General features: G+C 52.4%; 1 pseudogene; it reads left to right on the forward strand.

The window, feature by feature from the left end:
- The first annotated feature begins 13,904 nt into the window (after nucleotides 1-13,904).
- Nucleotides 13,905-14,110, forward strand: LOC145285249 (U2 spliceosomal RNA; annotated as a pseudogene).
- Nucleotides 14,111-18,149: the final 4,039 nt, after the last annotated feature.

Raw genomic sequence — 18,149 nt, forward strand, 5'->3', positions numbered from 1 at the left:
TACCAACACCAACAAGAGGGTCTGCGTGGGGGAAGACCGTAGAAAAACAACTGTCCCCTCAAGAGTATAGAGACCTGTACCTGACAAAGTACAGACAATACATAGAGGGGGCAGATATAAAACCCATACCAGGTGCCTGGGAGGCGATTGAGGGCAGAGTCCTGTCCTTTGCCATTTCCGATATACCGGAAAACCGCCTCCTAGGGATGAAGAAGGAAGACATGGCGGGGCTCCTCCACAAACTTAACATCCCAGTACTATACCTGTACCAGAGGAACTTCGCTGTGTGGGACATCCTCCTACCCACCAAGGATGATGCGGAGAGACTCTCCCTCCAAGAAATAAAGCATGGGAGAGTCAAACTAATACCTGAATACCAGGGCAAGAGAAGGACTCGGGTGCAGGTATTTAATGTGCCAACCCAAATACCTGCGGAAGTATTAGGATGCCTCTTCAGCCAGTACGGTGAGGTAGAACAGGTGACCCCAGTATGGTCAAAAACTGGGACTCACCTGGGCTGCTACACAATAGCAATGAGGCTGAAGAGGGAGGGTGTTCGAGCAATACCACCGCTGCTGACATACAAAGACGCCAACATAACGGTAGTGGTGGAGGGCCGTCGTCCACACTGTTGGTTCTGCCAAAAGCAGGGCCACATGGCTAGGAGTTGCCCCCAAAGGGTAACCCCTAATCAAACAACCCAAAAGACGGTCACAACCACTGAGACAACGCCCGCACCAAAACAGGCGGCAACAACCCCTGCAACTGCAGCACCAACCCCAGCTCCAAGGAAAACCCAAACCACCCAGGAGGCCAAGGGGGATAGAATGGAGCACGGTAGTGAGACAAAAGCAGAAACACATAATCCCTTCTGCCACCGTCCCACCACCAGCCCAAAAATCGAGGCAGGAGCCTCTGCAAATGCAGCAACAACAACAGTCACCGCAGCCAATGCCGCGGAAACAACTGCAGCAACAACTACTGCAGCAGAAAATCAGCAAGTGCAGCAGAAGCAACGACACCAGCGAGAGCAGCAACAACAAAAACAGCTGCAGCAGCAAATAGAGGAGCAGACACAACCAACGGTCCCCACACCAATCGAGACGGGGATCAAGCGGAGAAAAGACTGCTCCTCTGAGGATGAATCCGCAAGTGAGAGGGAGAGGAACTCAACCTCACCTCTCCCCGGTTCATTCGAAAGAATGAAAAAGAAAAGCAAAAGAAGAAAAGAGGAAGAAAAGGTGGCCCCCCACTCCTTGTGAACATACACCACCCCTAACAACAAAATCCACTTCCACCCCCAAACCACACAAACACCAGACACCACACCAACACCAGACACCGCACCAACACCAACACCAACACCAGGCACCACACAAACACCCGTCCCCACACCAAGGCAAACTGAGCCACTACCCCAAAAGGAAAAGGAAAAGAATGAACCGAGGGAGGGGAGAGACTCCTCTGCCTCTTGCAGACCAAAGGTCGTTGCCCCTGAGGAACTATGTAATGTAGACCCTCTATCTGTGGCCAAAGACATTTCCCATCGGCAGAAGAAAAACTTAAAACCTCTGCTCGATTACAAACAGATAGAGGGGAAAGATGTAAATATCCCCGCAAATTTCCCGGACGCCCCACTTCTAATAACTTTTGTCAGAACTCCAGAGGCCTGCAAGACCAACTTGTGGACAAGGCTGCAGGCCGCTGAAGGGGCGTTTCCGGGAATTGAACTGGTGAAAAAAAATGACCCTTCTCTTGATGAACTGTCAAAACAATGCAAGGGAAGGGTCCCCCCGTGTTGATCCATCCGTCACTCTACAGGGCCATAAAATTAATTTATCCTTTGGATGTCGGCGGCATTGCGAGAGAAGGTCAGGATATGAAAAACCTGACCACCTTGAGCATGGCACATAACGTTGGCGTCCTCTCCCCAGCTGACTTCGGAGCTGAGTGTGACACACCCTAAGGTAGGTACCATGGCTTTGAATTTGGCTAGTTTGAATGCGAGGGGCTTGAGATCACCGGGCCGGGCGGCTCGCCTCCGGCACGACCTCTTATCCCTAGGAGTGGATACGATTCAGGAGACGCATTTCGTTTCCTCTGTGGACTGTCAGGTGCTGGCCAGAAATTTTGAGGTTTTCTCAGCATATGGCAGCCCGTGGGGGAAGGGAGTTTCCGTGCTGGTTAAACGTACCCTGTTGGCGACGGTCGACGTTATCCATAGAGATGCGGTGGGCAGGCTGATTGTGGCCGATGTTTCCGTAAAAGATTCTGTGTTTCGGGTGATCGCGGTTCATGCGCCCAGCACCGCTCGCGAGAGGGTCTCATTCTTCAGTCAGCTTGACGCGTTTGTAAATTGTCGGAAGCGGGTAGTGCTAATAAGAGATTGGAACGCCATCTTAGACCCCGACATAGATAAGGTAGGAGGCGATGCTAGAGGATCGGAGAGGTGCGAGTCCAGCCTGGCTGATCTGATGGCTAGATGTGGTCTGGTCGACAGGTTTCGGTTCGAGCATCCGGGGCAGAAGATGTAGACGTGGACCAATAGCGTTTCCTCCTATCCAAATACCTATTTGGACAGGATGTTAGTTAGGAGAGGCGAAGTAGACTTCTTATCTTGTCCCACGTTCACTTGGCTAGGCCAGACGGACCATAAATTAGTTATGGCCCGGCTGAAGCTAGGAAATAGGCTTAAGTTAGCGGGGTACTGGAAGTTAAACACCTCCCTTCTGGAGATACAAGACTTCCAAGATCAGTTAAGAGAATTGATTAAAAAGGCACTAGTAGGGGCGGTTACCGGGAGTAAGTGGTGGTTAGGTCTCAAAGCCAAGATCAGAAGCTTCTCCGTCAAGTATGCCCAGCGCTTCGCACTAGATAAGGCCATGACGAAGAAGCAGCTTGAGCAGAAACTAGCCCAGGCTACGGGGGAGGGTGATAGGGTTAGTCAGGAACTAGCTAAGCAGGACTTTTTACGCGAGACTAGCGAGCGTTACGAAGGCCAAGTAGTTAGAGCTAGGCTTAGAAAGATAGGCAACGAAGCAGTCAATTCTGATGCAGACGTGCGCCGTGAGGTTTCTAGGCGTGGCTCGGACAAATATATTGCGAAAGTCAAACATCCGGATGGATGCACCCTGGAATCGACTCGGGAGATCTGCGAGGGGTTTCGAGAACATTTCGAGAAGCGTTTTACGCAGCAGCCCGATCTTCCGGTCCTTGAGTTTAGCGACTATTTGGCCGACTTTCCCTGCCTCGAGGCGGCTAGAGCGGCTGGTTGCGAGGGCCGTGTGACGGAGCGGGAGGTCTTTACTGCGTTGAAGCAGGTCAGCTGTGACAGATCGGCAGGACTTGATGGTCTGCCATACGAACTGTACTTGAGGCTGTCGCCCATGTTTCTGCCTCTACTGACGGATATGTTCAACCATTGGTTTGCTCAGGGATCCATCCCAGGGCAGGTGACCAAGGGAGTGATCACATTGCTGAAGAAAGGTGACGGGCATGGAGGGGAAGAGTTAGACGACTACAGGCCCATAACTCTGCTAAACACAGAGTTGAAGATCTTGGCCAAGGTCCTGTCGAATCGGCTGCAGGTTGTTATCGACGAGTTGGTTGAACCGGAACAGAACTACGCTGTGAAGGGGAGATCGATTCAGAACAACTTGCACCTGATCCGCACGGTCCTAGAGGGGGGAATAGATGACGACACGGAAGCCGCGCTGATAAACTTAGATCAGTCCAAAGCTTTCGATAGGGTCGACCATCGTTTCCTGGCATCTGTCTTAGAGGCCGCCGGTTTTAAACCGGACTTTTGCAAGTGGATCTCCATAATGTATCGACAGCCCATGGCTGTCGTGGAAGTCAACGGAAAGCGCTCGAAACCCTTTGTTATCTCTCGCTCAGTTCGTCAGGATTGTCCACTGTCGCCCCTGCTTTATGTCCTGGCTTTGGAGCCTCTTCTCCGCAAGCTGAGACATGGGGAGGCAAATTCGGCCCTGCGCGGAATGGCTCTGCCTGGCGGCTCAGCTGCCAAGGTATCCGCGTTCGCCGATGATGTCACGATCTTCGTGTCGGGCTTCAGAGACATTGAGGTCGGGTCGGAGGCACTCACACAGTACGAAAGAATCACGGGGGCCAAGATAAACCGCAACAATTCGGTAGGACTGCGGTTGGGCGCATGGAGTGGCAACGCAAACCTCGCTGCGCCCTTCAGCTGGACAGATGGCCCGGTCCGGATCCTCGGCGTGTGGTTCGGACCGGGTCTCCAGCTTGACAAGAATTGGTTGGAGGTACGGTCAAAGGTGGAGGCTGCAGTCAATTCGTGGCTTCCTAGGAAACTTTCCCTGCCTGCACAACACCTAAAACCTCTTGTCCTCGCTCCTTTGGGACAGAAGAAGACACTGGGTGAGCAGACAGGTCTGTATTCAACGTCCGCGTGAGGGAGGCTTGGGAATGCCGGACTTGAAGTGTCATCGAGATGCTGAGAGGCTGGCCTTCCTGAGCCACTATATGCAGGATGACCAACCGTGGCACCCCGTGGTTACTGCCGCCTTCCCCGACCTCGTTCTCGACCCTTCCATTGAGAGCCGTCGCAGGCCGCGGGGAGAATCTGCCTACATGAAAGAGTGCCGAGCCGCGCTAAAACGACTACCAAGGTCCAGTGACCTTGTGACTGCTACCCGTAGGGAACTCCACAGGGATCTAGTGAAGGGGGCTGCTGACGACCCGCTATGCGCGCGTTTGGGGTGGCAGTAGAGTGAGATCCGCTCCGCGTGGAGCTGGGCGCCAGGTTCGAGTCATCTGAACAATTCGGAGTTCTCTGACCTGGCGATTGGCCCGAAATGCACTTCCACTCAACAACATACAATGCAGTCCCGGGTTTTTGGAGTCGCCTGATTGTCCCCGTTGTGGGACAACGGCCGTAGAAACTACGGATCACGCTTTCTTCGATTGCCGCGAACTCCGCCAGTACTGGTCGTATGTCAGCAGAGTGACGGCTCGCATCGATCCTGAGCATCCTCGCCCAATTACTGTATCCAATGTTGTGGACAACGTGAGGCCGCCGTGGGACCGGGAAAGACAAATGGTCTACGTTACAATCCTGGCCGTGGCGAGAATGGTGATTTGGACGTCGCGTCTGCAAGGTTGCCGGGGGGTGTTGTCTTTTTCTGATCAAGATCTGATCGCGTTCTTTAAACACCAACTACGGGTGAAGATCAGATGTGATAGAAGAAGGCTGCATCGCGCGGCATTTGACAGAAGATGGATACATGTGGCAAGTCTGTGTGTACGAAGAGGAGCCAAATTTGAATACGTTTTCCCCGCCTAGGTGTGGAACACGCAGTTCTGTAAAGTTAAATTAAACAAGTGGTCTCTCAGCTAGCTGAGTGTGTGTTCCATCCCTCCCCGATTAGGAAGCCTCCAAGATCCCCATCCCCTCTTACCTGCAATTTTTGTTTTCACCCCTTCCTCTAAATTTTACCCATCTTGGAGAAAAAGAAATACAAACTAACCTCCATCCCTTAACCACAAAAATTTTCTTTTCTCCATTCACCCCCATCTAGAGGGCATCCCCACCTAGAGACTGACACGCAGAAGCAAGGTTCCTTTTACAAACCTAGTGGAACGGGCAGTCTATCAACTAGACGGGGTTGGGAGGGTCCTACTAATCACCTTTTGTTTTTTCTTCCCCCGCCCTCAACACAAATGAATTATTGTACCATTTTATTGTTATCTTTTTTGTTTTTACACATCAATAAAAAATGTTTTAAAAATTGGGAGTTACTAGGACGTCCCCCAATATGAAATGGTGAATGCGGTATTATGGTGAAAAAAGATACTAGCTAGGAGAAACTTTTGACTTAGTTTAGTTCTGGAGTGACAAGGATGACCAACGACCCCCAAAATCCCCCTTTTGAGTTGGCCATGTGCCTAAGTTTTCTGTTCATCGTTAATTTTGACTGTATTTTTTAACATGAATAAAAGATTTAATATCTCAAAGTGTAGTATCTGTTCTTCAGCATACAAAGCTTTTGCTCTTAGAAGGGATCCACCACCAGGCTCTCGGGCTAGGTTTAAGGTGTTTATTTACTAACCTTCGTTTGCAAGGACCAGACCCCCTCTTTTGGGGATTCAGGACCTCAAGGACCGACTCCACATTTGTGGGAGCTAGGACCCGAAAACCGATCCCTTCTGGGAGTCTGGAATTTCGGGACCAGCACCACTAAGTTGGAAGTTGTGACCTGCTTTTGTTGGTTTTTTCTTTTTATTTTTTGTTGTTTTTTCTTCGTTTTGGTCTCACCTCTCGAGACCGAGATGGTCTACTTTCTCCACCCTTAATTGCCTGAGCAGCACTCTGACCTGCCAGGCCCAAACTGTGTCTATCCTTTCGCTGCTCTCCCAGAGGATTGAGCAGACAGGGTTCCCTTTATCGCTTCTGTTTGGGTAGCTAAGTGGGTAGGGGGACGTGGGTGCTTCGTCTCGGCTCCCCTCAGTGGGCGGAGTTGCCTATCCCCTCTCGCTCTTAATTGCGACGCGGCACCCTGTTCCGCTAGCACCCACTGCGTCTTCCTTCTCTGCTCTCCCCCCTCGCGGGAGGATTTGAGCTGCTAACCAGGCGTCCCCGTAAGGGGAGGTCAAAACTCTTTTCACTTCAAGAGCCCGCCCCTTCTAAACCCCCCCCTTATTTCTCCCCCCCCCCGTCCCTCCTTGTTTCTTTTCTCCCCACCCACGCTACACTTTGTTCGACGTCACGGGGTCAGCGAACTTGAGTAGACCACGAGATGCCGTCCAAAAAAGGGGCAAAGGAAAGCGTCACTCCCCAGGACGGTTCCCCTCCGAGGGGAGCAAAATGTGCCAAAAAGGCAACAAATGACGATGAGAGGGGAGAGAAGCAGGCCGCTGCTCCCCTAGATGTAGCTGAGCAACTGGGGTCACCAAACCCACCCCACGCTCCCCAAGAGATCAGCGCCCCCAAAAGCGGAGCTGACCAAATCCCAGCAATGGCAGATCCTCAGGAGACTCCAGGTGCCCAGTCGATAGAGATGACTCAGGAGGAGGAACCAGCCATTGAAACAAAGAAGGTGGGGACACCAAATGTCCCACTCCTCCCCTCTTCTGATAAGCCAAAGGAGGGGGAGGAACCCGATGCGGACGGGGTAACTAATAGGGATGCAGAGCGAATTAAAGAGACGCTGGCATCTCTAGAAAGACTCCTGGGGCCCCCTCCAAGTCGGAAGGATACAGCAACTGTCTCAGGCAACAGCCCGCCGAAAGCTGACCCATCTAGGGTAGAGGTGGCAAAAGGAAAATCTGCCGGCTCAACCGGGAATAAATCTCGGGCCACAAAAGCGACACTGGCAGAAGGGGAGACAACCCAAGAGGCAGGAGAGGAATGGCCTGCCTTACCTTCTGCCAAAGGCTCCCACAAGAATTTAACTGTGGAGCCCAAAGATGGGGCAACAGCCGCTAAGGTTAAGGTGCCACCCACCAAGGATTGCCCCAACAACAAGAATAACAACCAGGATGCAATCTAAGCCTGGGGCCCACAAAAGCAACTGTCTCCACAGGAATATAGGGAGCTGTTTGAATCCACATTCAAGCAGTATACTGACGGTAATGTGATTCTGCCTCTTCCCGGAGCTGTGGAGGAACTTCAGCAGCGGGTCTTGTCCTTCATCACGACTGACAACCGTAGCAGAAGCTTGACAGGGGTGCCGAAGGAAACTATGGCGCAGCTGCTCCAGGACCTAAATGTGCCAGTGAGCTACATATGTCGATGTAGCTACGCAAAGTGGGAAGTCCTGCTGCCCGATAAGGAGGATGCAGAGAGACTTTCCAAGAACAACCTCACGTGTAAGCACCTCTCTATGAAGCCGGAATATCAGGGAAGGAGGAGGACGACGGTGTCGATACTTGGTGTGCCCTGTTACTTGGGCTTGCGTCAACTGGGCGCGGTGCTCAGCCAGTATGGAGAGGTAGAGTCGGTGTGTCCGGTTAGAGGCCCGCGGAACCTCATGACGGGTGATTACAAGCTGGTCATGAGAGTGGACAGAAGCGGATTTAATAAAATTCCGGCGGTGCTTAAGTACCGAGAATGCACAATGTCGGTGATAGTAGAGGGGAGAAAGCCACATTGCTGGCATTGTCAAAAGCAGGGACACATGTCCAAGGACTGTCCCACAAGACCAGCGGCTAAGGCACCTGCCAAGCCGGCAGAGACCAAGACAACCACATCCGCTCCGGCGAACCAAGGAAACGACGACGGCTGGAGCAAGGTCGTCCGTAAAAACCGACCAGGACAGCAACAGACCAGCAGCAGACCTCAGAACACTAACACCCACAACGTTAGCAAAGACAATGCCAAACCCAACAAGGACAATGCAAACAATCCAAAAAACATTGCAGTCAACACAAACAAAAACACACCGGTCACCAAAAGTAAAAACACCACAAACACAGACAACTCTAACAAGAACACGACAATCACCACAGATAAAAACACCAACTCAAGCAAAAACGCTACAAATACCAAAATCGCAGATACAAACACCCACAATAAAACCATCACGCACACAGACAAAGAAAACAAAAACACTATATCCACAGAACAGGCAGACTCCAGGTCCACTAATAACGGAGGTCAGGAACCGTCCCCGGAAAAAATGGAGACGCTGACTTCCAGCAAAAGGAAGCTTTCTTTCTCCCCAACAGAATCGGAGGAGGAAGCGGGCTCGGAGGAGGTTATCGTGGAATCCGAGGAAACAGGAGTAAGGAGAAAGGGGAGAAGGAGGAACAAAAGAAAGAGGGAAACCACTCCAACGGGGGAAGTTACCAACAACGAAATGGCTCCACCGGAGGAGGGTAACATCACCAGCGATACGCAGGCGGAACAAGCCGTCGCCTCTCTAAACACTTCTCTACAAACCCCCCTTTCTTCCGCAGCTCCTAAAGACAAAGCGGACCAGAAAGAAAGCATACCTGTCAGGACGAAACGCACGAAAAAGCTTCCGTTCCTGCCAGGAAGCAAAATATGTGAAGTTAGCCCTACGCAAACCAACAACGATTTGAAAGGCAAACCTAGGGCCCAACTTAAGAAACTGAAACAAATGGAGGCAGTCGAGGGGAAAGAGATCACAAACCCTCTGCACTTCGCGGATGCCCCAATGCTGGCCACCTTTGTGAGAGCAGACAGGAACGGCAGAACTACAGGACTCTGGAACATGCTGGAGGCTGCAAAGACGGCTTTTGAGGAAGTCAAACTGGTAGACCTCGAGCACCCGTCTCTGCATAAACTTTCGTTAAGAAGTGAGGGAAGGATCCCTATTTTTGTGCACCCCTCTTTCTACAGGGCACTTAAATTAACATTCCCACTGGATGTAGGAGGCGCCTCTCGAGACGGACAATTTTCGTCCGAACTGCTCACGGGCAGTCTCGGCCATGCCTGCTGCGTCGTCACCCCCAAGGATTTCAGACCCGTTTGTGACACTGCTTATGGTAAGTGAACATGTCTTTGAACTTGGCCACTTTTAATGTGAGGGGCATCAGGTGTCGAAGCAAGGCCTCGCGCGTTGAGAGACGCGGTGTCCCTTAAGGTAGATATTGCCGCTATCCAGGAGACCCACTTTGTTTGTGACGAGGATTGTCAGGTGCTGGTAAACGATTACGATGTCTACTCAGCATATGGCAATACTTATAGTCGTGGAATCTCCTTGCTAGTGAATCGCACCCTGTCAGCGTCGGTGAATGTTGTTCACGCAGGCGAGGACGGGCGGGCGGTCGTTGTGGATGTTGCCATTAATTGCAGTGTTTTTCGGATTGTTGCTGTTTATCCTCCCAATTCTCATGGAGAGAGGGTATCCTTTTTTCTACGGTTAGAGGGCTACTTAGTGGATCCGGAACGGTTAGTGTTAATGGGTGATTGGAATGCAATCCTTGATCCCAATATAGATAAGGTCGGGGGGGGGGGGCTAGTGGGTAGGTGTGGTATGACAACAGTCTGTCTGACCTGATGGCTTCGTGCGACCTCGTCGACAGATTTCGTCTGGATTACCCGGGGCGGGAGATGTGGACGTGGCATTCTGTAGTGCCTTCCCATCCGAGTACTTACTTGGATCGGATGTTAGTTAGAAGAGGCGACGTAGATTTTCTATCGTGCCACACGTTCCACTTGCTAGGACACTCGGAGCACAAACTCGTGTTGGCCCGTTTGAAGTTGGGTAATAGGCCTAGGTTGGCTGGCTACTGGAAGATGAACGCCTCCTTGTTGGAGTCGGTCGACTTCCGGGAGCAGCTGACAACACTACTTCAGAGGGAGTTAGTGGGGGCGGTTACCGGGAGTAGATGGTGGGTTAATCTTAAGTTCACCATTAGGCAATTTTGTGTCCAATATAGCCAAAGCCTCGCTTTAACTCGGGCTCGGACCAAAAAGCACCTAGAGGATAGATTGACCCGGGCGGTGGCAGGGGGGGATTCCCAAGATCTAGCACTAGTTAAGGGGGACCTCAATCGCTTGGCTAGCGAGCGATATGAAGGTCAAGTAGTTAGGGCTAGGTTAAATAGAGTCTCCAACGAAGTCGTGAACGTTGACGCTGTTGAGTGTAAGGCCGCTTTAAGACACGGCTCGGACGGGTACATTCGGGAGGTGAAAAACCTGGAAGGACGTTCTCTCGTGTCGGCACGGGAGATCTGCAATGGGTTTCGGCAACATTTGGAGGAGCGCTTCACCAAACTACCCAGACTCCGCGGACAGGAGTTTGGCAGCTATTAAGCTGGCTCGCCCCGCCTCACTGCGGCCCGAGCGACTAGTTGCGAGGGGGTGGTTACGGAGCGTGAGGTCATTACTGCGTTGAAGCAGGTTGACCACAACAAATCTCCGGGGCTCGGTGGTTTGCCCTACGAACTGTACTTGAGACTGTCGCCCATGTTTGTGCCCCTTTTGACGGGCGTGTTTAACCACTGGTTTGCCCAGGACTCGCTCCCGAGGCAGGTAACCAAAGGAGTGGTCACGCTTCTGAAGAAGGGAAACCAACATGGAGGGGGAACTTAGATGATTATAGGCCCATAACTCTGCTTAACGCAGATTTTAAGATTTTGGCCCGTATTCTTGCGAACAGACTGCAGGTCGTAATCGACGAGTTGGTCGAACCGGATCAGAACTACGCTGTGAAGGGTCGAACAATTCAAAGCAATCTGCACTTGGTTTGCACGATAATAGAGGGGTTAGAAGACGACACAGAAGCCGCGCTGATCAATTTAGATCAGTCCAAGGCATTCGATAGGGTGGACCATGGGTTCCTGAGGGCTTTTGTGGAGGCCGCCGGCTTTGGTCCGGACTTCCGCAAGTGGATCTCCGCCCTGTATCGTGACCCCGCGGTGGTGGTGCAAGTCAATGGTAGGTTGTCGGAGTCCTTTGGGGTCTCCCGGTAGGTACGGCAGGGCTGTAAGCTGTCGCCTCTGCTCTATGTCCTGGCGTTTGAGGCCTTCCTTCGCAAATTAAGGGACGAGGCGGCGAGACCAGTCCTACGCGTCATTGCTCTACCTGGCAGCCGAGTTGCCAGGGTGTCCGTGTACGCTGATGACGTCACCGTTTTCGCAGCGAGTCGTAACGACATCGTTGCGGTGATAGAGGCGATCGCTGAGTACGAAGTTGTCACAGGGGCCGTGATCAATCGCAGCAAGTACGTCGGCCTGCGGTTAAGCGCCTGGACCGGGGTAAACTCGCTTCCAGGTGCGTTTGGCTGGACTGATGGACCGGTTAAGATCCTCGGTGTGTGGTTCGGGCCGGATCTCCAGCTGGACAAGAATTGGTCGGTGGTACAGACTAAGGTTGAATCGTCTGTCGGGACTTGGATTCGGATGAGATTGTCCTTGAAGGGTCGTGCGGAGGCATGCGCCACTTACGTGTTTCCGTTGATCCTTTATCGTCTATCTGTTCTTCCCCTGCCTGCGGACCGCTGTAAGGCTTTAGAGCGCCTCCTTTTCAAACTGCTTTGGAAGGGAGAAAAGCTGTATGTCCGTAGACAGGTCTATATGCAGAAGCTTAGCGAGGGAGGGTTGGGGATGCCTGATCTGCGCAGCCATCAACACGCAGAAAGACTGGCGTTCCTGAGTCGGACACTGTTAGAGGAGGCACCCTGGGTACCAGCCGTGGAGCACGCTTTCCCACGGCTGTTAACCGACCCCGCCACCGAAGGTCGCCGAAGACCAACGGGGGAAAGGCGCTTCCTGACCGAATGCCAAGCCGCCCTCAGGGCATTGCCGGGGTCCAGTGACCTTGCACGGCCTAGGTGGAGGCTATATGAGGAGTTAGTGGGGGGTACCGCGAACGATCCGCTGGTCGAGCGGCTACATCTGTCGAGGGGGAAGTTCTCTCGCTTTGGAGTTGGGTGCCTGCCAGTAGCTACATAAATAATGCAGAATTTTCAATAACGTGGAGGCTAGTCCGGGATGCGTTGCCTCTCTTCGACCGACTTGCCAGGGATTTCAGGGATCCTGATTATTATTTTCCCCCGTGCCCACGCTGCAACGATGAGAACGAGGACGAAACGCGTGAACACGCGTTCTTTCTTTGCAGTGGGGTGCAGAGTCTCTGGAGGTATGTCGAAGGGGTAACGGCTTGCATCGACCCCGAGCGGTCGGTGCCACTTGATTTGGTGTACGTGGTTGACAATGTGGACCCGCCGTTTATCAGGGAGAAACGGGCGGTGTTTCTGGCGATACTGGCTGTAGCTAGGTTAGTGACGTGGGTTACACGTCTGAACATTGTCTATGAGGGGCGATCTGTTTCCGATCAGGATCTGGTCCTTTATTTTAAGCATCAACTAAAAATAAAAATCAGATGTGATTGGAAAAGATTGCCCCGCATCGACTTTGATAGGAGATGGGTGCACAACACCAGTTTGTGCATCCGACGAGGAGCTAGGTATGAGCTTGTGTTTCAACCCTAGTGGTATTCTTCTGGAGGTGCTGAAGTTTCGATTGTCGTGCACTCGGAACCCAGCCCCTTCATATGTTAATACGAGGTTTACCCCGTAATCATGGGTAGGAGTAGGTTTGCTAGTTAGGCGGAGTAACCACCTAGAGTGGAAAGCATATACTTTATTTAGGGCCTAGACTAGGGTGAATGTGAGTTTGATCCTGTCCCCTATAGATCTTTGTTTTTTGATAGATTGGCACTAGGAGAGCTTCCAAAGATGCCCAAAGTCTACCAGTTTTATTTTGTCCTCGGCCTGTTTTTACCCCTTACGTACATTATCTTGGAAGACGCCATCCATCCCTGTTTTTCCCCGACCCTAAGTTATTTTTCTTACAAGTCCCTATTTCCTCCACTCCCCCCTAGGAAACGACCTGCTTGCTTTAACCCTTCCCCCCCCCCCCGGGGAAGTGGACCGGAAAACAGTGGGCGTTTCATACAACAGACCAGCCGTTAGGTAGGGAGGGTCCCCTTACTAACCCATCCCCATAGGCATTTTATTAAGTTGTTTTCTTTTTCTTTCTTTTTGGGTGTATTTTAGTTTGCCCCCCTCCCCATCATCTCACCCCCATTTATATTTAAAAAAAAAAAAAAAAAAAATACTTTAAGTTTGTACATATAATTTTTGTTTTGTTTTTGTATATATTCTTCTTTTTGCAGTATGAGTGTCGCCCGCCATCCCGATAAGCTGGGGAGCTGTCTCTTTTAAGTAGGTCCTGGTAAGAATGTAGGCGGATGAGTTATGATAGAACCTAGTATAGGTGTTTTCTAAATAAAATACTTGCTTTCTAACGCAAGTTTAGCTAGAAAATTTAGCAAAGTCCCGTTTTCTTCCCCACCTCCCCCTTACTGGCCTTGGTGTCTAAGTTGTATCGGACCCCAAATGAGGGCCTGGCAGTAGATAATGCCAGGTCCGGGGCCGGTACGACTAAATATCATCGCTTCTCGGCCTTTTGGTCAGGATCAAAGTGTAGTATCTGTTCTCAGTGCTTACTGTGGTCTGCCTTAACGCCGAGTTGGGAGCTCTTAAGCCTTTGGCTTAGAGTCTTTTTCCTTTTGTTCTCTGCAAGGACCAGCCCCTTCTTGGGGATTTGGACCCGCAAAGACTTGTTTTTGTTGTTTTTACATGTTATTGCCCATTCTGGGCAACTACTAATTGTTATTGTTTTTCCTTCTTTTTTCAGATAGTCCAGGGTCCAGCTAGCACTTAAGCAGCCGGCAGGGCCAAGGGAAACCGACGTGCCTTTTTAGGCGAAGGTCCCCTTGGTTTCCGAATCGGCGGGTGCTTAGCCGAGCCTTGGGCCGTCAAAGTAGATGGAGCAGGCCTCTGCTCCTGCCACCTTGGGGGACGCCCCGGGTGTAGCTGTCGTGAAGGGTCCCGGGGGTGCCGTCCCGCAAGGCACCCCCAGTTCGAGAAGGGTTACCGGGGTCGCCACCCCAGAGTCGTTCGGATCGCGAGCGGGGGCCGCCACCCCCAGTGAGGTCGTGTCGGGTGTTGCCACCCCGAAAGGCAGCACCAATCGGATGTCCGGATCGCGAGCGGGGGCCGCCACCCCCAGTGAGGTCGTGTCGGGTGTCGCCACCCCGAAAGGCGACACAAAGGTAGAGAAGGGAAATGCCCGATTGATCCGAGAGAGAGTGGAAAAGAAGACGCGATCGGTGAAGAAGTGGTGGGTCTTGGAGGAGGAACCCAGTGTTCCTCTAACAAGATCCCAGTCGGCTAGGGGTAGCCCGATTAAGGATGTCGTAGGGGTAATGAGAAGGAGTAGGTCAGAGGAAGTGATTATTGTGGATGGGTGCTCCCCGGGTGAGGTAGGGTCTGGAAAAGAGACGCCAGTCAGCTTGTTTGAATGGCCAGCCCTCACACAGAGTAGTGACTGCTCTCCAATTCCACCCGGACAGGAAGCAGCAACTGAAGTGACGACCCTGACCAGCACAGCAACATCTGCAGCGTCGGAGAGAAATGTGTGGGGCCGGAAGAAGGAGAAAAAGTCCCCAGAATATTACCAGGGACTGTTAGACGGAAAGTTTAAAGAGTACGTGAGCGGAAACAAGTTAGTGATAGTTCCAGGAGCTTTGGAAGAAATCAGGGTGAGAACTGTCTCCTTGGTGACCCTGGATGCCAGTGGAAAAGGGCTAACCGGCGTACCCCTGGAAAGGATGTGCGACGTGTTAAGCGAACTGAACATTCCGGCACAGTACTTGGTAAGAAAATATCACGCCACTTGGGACCTCCTGCTACCGTCAAAGGAGGAAGCGGAGAAGTTGGCCGGTGGCGACATCGTGTGGAAGAACCTAAGGCTCCGCCCCGAGTACCTATCCAAAAGGAGAGCTGGTGTGACGGTGCTCGGGGTTCCGTGCTTCATAGGAGCGGATCAGCTGGGCGCCACCTTGGCCCAGTTTGGAGAAGTAGAGGAGATCCTACCGACTAAAGGACCAAGGAATATCCAGACTTTATCGTATAAAATCCAGATGCGAGTGAACAGGGAGAACTTTCACAGGATCCCAGCGCAGTTAACTTGTGAGGGCTGGCAAATGGCGGTAATAGTGGAGGGGAGAAGGCCTTATTGCTGGCATTGTATGAAGCCCGGGCACGTGGCCCGTTTTTGTCCGCAGAAGAAAGAGACAGAGCAGCCAAAGGCGGGGGCAAGACCAGCGGAGGAATCCAAAGACGAGCAAAAGAAGGGAAAAGAACAGGCAGAGGGCGGAGTTTGGAGCAAGGTCGTCGCTAGGAGGGGGAAAAAGAAGGAAGCAGAGGCCCCTCCAGCCCCAGCAAGATCAACGGCGGCGACCACCAAGCGGAAGTTGAGACCCAGCTCTTCGGAATCGGAAGGAGAGGATGGTGAAGCTCAAGAAAGGCATGCAGAGAAGAAGGAGCGAAAAGAGGATGCCGAAGAGCCTCAGAAGATGTCTCCCCCGCAGAAGGCCCTGAAGGAAGAAGAAATGGTGACGGAAACGCAGGAAACAGCAGAGCAGCAGATTGCTGAGCCTCCAACATCAGTTGCCCCAGAGGACGCTCAGCCCACCCCAACCCAAACCAACACCCCGGAGCAGGATACAGTGGCTCCACCTCAGAAGGATGTAAACGCAGGAAGCAAAGACCAGGCGGGCCCCAGGAAGGAAAAAACCAGAAAATGTCCATTCTGGCCGGGGGTCCGTCTGTGTGAAGTGGATGAGGCGGTAGGGGATATAAGCGGCACGCAGAGAAAATACCTGCGTGTCCTGGAAAACCTTAAAACCGTCGAGGGGAAGGACGTCACTGACCCCAGGAACTTCGAGGATGCGCCGCAAATCATCACGTTCGTAAGGCCGAACAGGGGTGGGCGGGCGAAGGCCCTCTGGAGAATGATTGAAGAGGGCAAGACCGCGTTCCCGGGCTTAAAATTGGTGGACGGGGAGCACCCATCCTTAGAACAGGTTGAGAAGCGGTGTGAAGGGAGGGTCCCGATCTATGTTCACCCCTCCTTTTATAGGGCTCTAAAATTGACGTTCCCTCTGGACGTGGGAGGTCTGGCCAAAGACGGGCGGCTTACGCCTGTCCTGCTTACGGGCAGTCTTGGGCAGACCTTTGACGCCCTTTCCCTCGAGGATTTCAGACCCTTGATTGAGGAATATTACTAGTTAGGGAAACATGGCAACAAGCTTAAACCTAGCTAGTTTGAATGCGAGGGGCATGAGGTCTCGAAGCAAGGCTTCTCGCGTGCTGAGGGACCTCATGGCCCTTGAGGTAGACATAGCTGCAATTCAGGAGACCCACTTTGTTGGGGCTGGGGACTGCGATGTGCTGGTGAACGATGTTGACGTTTACTCAGCATATGGCAGTATCCAGAGCCGGGGGGTTTCTGTGCTAGTAAGTCGCACCCTATCTGCGACGGTTACACCTGTTCATGCGGACGCTCATGGGAGGCTGGTCGTGGTCGATGTTGCCGTTGGCAGCGGCGCGTTCCGGATCATGGCAGTTTATGCGCCCAACATCCAAACCGAGAGGGTTTCCTTTTTTCGGCGGGTGGAGGGGTTTCTCTCTTCGGGTCCTGAGCGGGTAGTTTTAATGGGGGACTGGAATGCCATCCTGGACCCCAAGTTAGATAAGGTCGGGGGGCCTAGCGGGCAGGGTAGGTGTGATAGCAGCCTGTCTGACCTGATGGCCTCGTGCGATCTGGTCGACAGGTTCCGTCTAGATCACCCCGAGAGGGAGATGTGGACGTGGCATACTAGTGCGGCCGCCAGTCCAAGTACATACTTGGACAGGATGTTAATTAGAAGGGGCGGCGTAGATTTTCTATCTTGGACCACGTTCCACTGGTTAGGTCATTCGGACCACAAACTCGTGTTGGCCCGTTTGAAGTTAGGTAATAGGCCTAGGTTGGCTGGCTACTGGAAGATGAACGCCTCCTTGTTGGAGTCGGTCGACTTCCGGGAGCAGCTGACAACACTAATTCAGAGGGAGTTAGTGGGGGCGGTTACCGGGAGTAGATGGTGGGTTAATCTTAAGGTGACCATTAGGCATTTTTGTGTCCAATATAGCCAAAGCCTCGCTTTAACTAGGGCACGGACCAAAAAGCACCTAGAGGATAGATTGACCCGGGCGGTGGCAGGGGGGGATTCCCTAGATCTAGCACTAATTAAGGGGGACCTCAGTCGCTTGGCTAGCGAGCGATATGAAGGTCAAGTAGTTAGGGCTAGGTTAAATAGAGTCTCCAACGAAGCCGTGAACGTTGACGCTGTTGAGCGTGGGGCCGCTTTAAGACGCGGCTCGGATGGGTACATTCGGGAGGTGAAAAACCTGGAAGGACGTTCTCTCGTATCGACGCGGGAGATCTGCAATGGGTTTCGGCAACATTTGGAGGAGCGCTTCACCAAACTACCCAGACTCCGCGGCCAGGAGTTTGGCAGCTATTTAGCTGGCTCGCCCCGCCTTACTGCGGCCCGAGCGGCTAGTTGCGAGGGGGTGGTTACGGAGCGTGAGGTCATTACTGCGTTGAAGCAGGTTGACCACAACAAATCTCCGGGGCTCGATGGTTTGCCCTACGAACTGTACTTGAGGCTGTCGCCCATGTTTGTGCCCCTTTTGACGGGCGTGTTTAACCACTGGTTTGCCCAGGATTCGATCCCGAGGCAGGTAACCAAAGGAGTGGTCACGCTTCTGAAGAAGGGAAACCAACATGGAGGGGGGAACCTAGAT

The sequence above is a fragment of the Euprymna scolopes genome, chromosome 9 (assembly GCF_053919585.1).
Source record: "Euprymna scolopes isolate OS-2025 chromosome 9, ASM5391958v1, whole genome shotgun sequence".
NCBI classification, from domain to species: Eukaryota; Metazoa; Mollusca; class Cephalopoda; order Sepiida; family Sepiolidae; genus Euprymna; species Euprymna scolopes.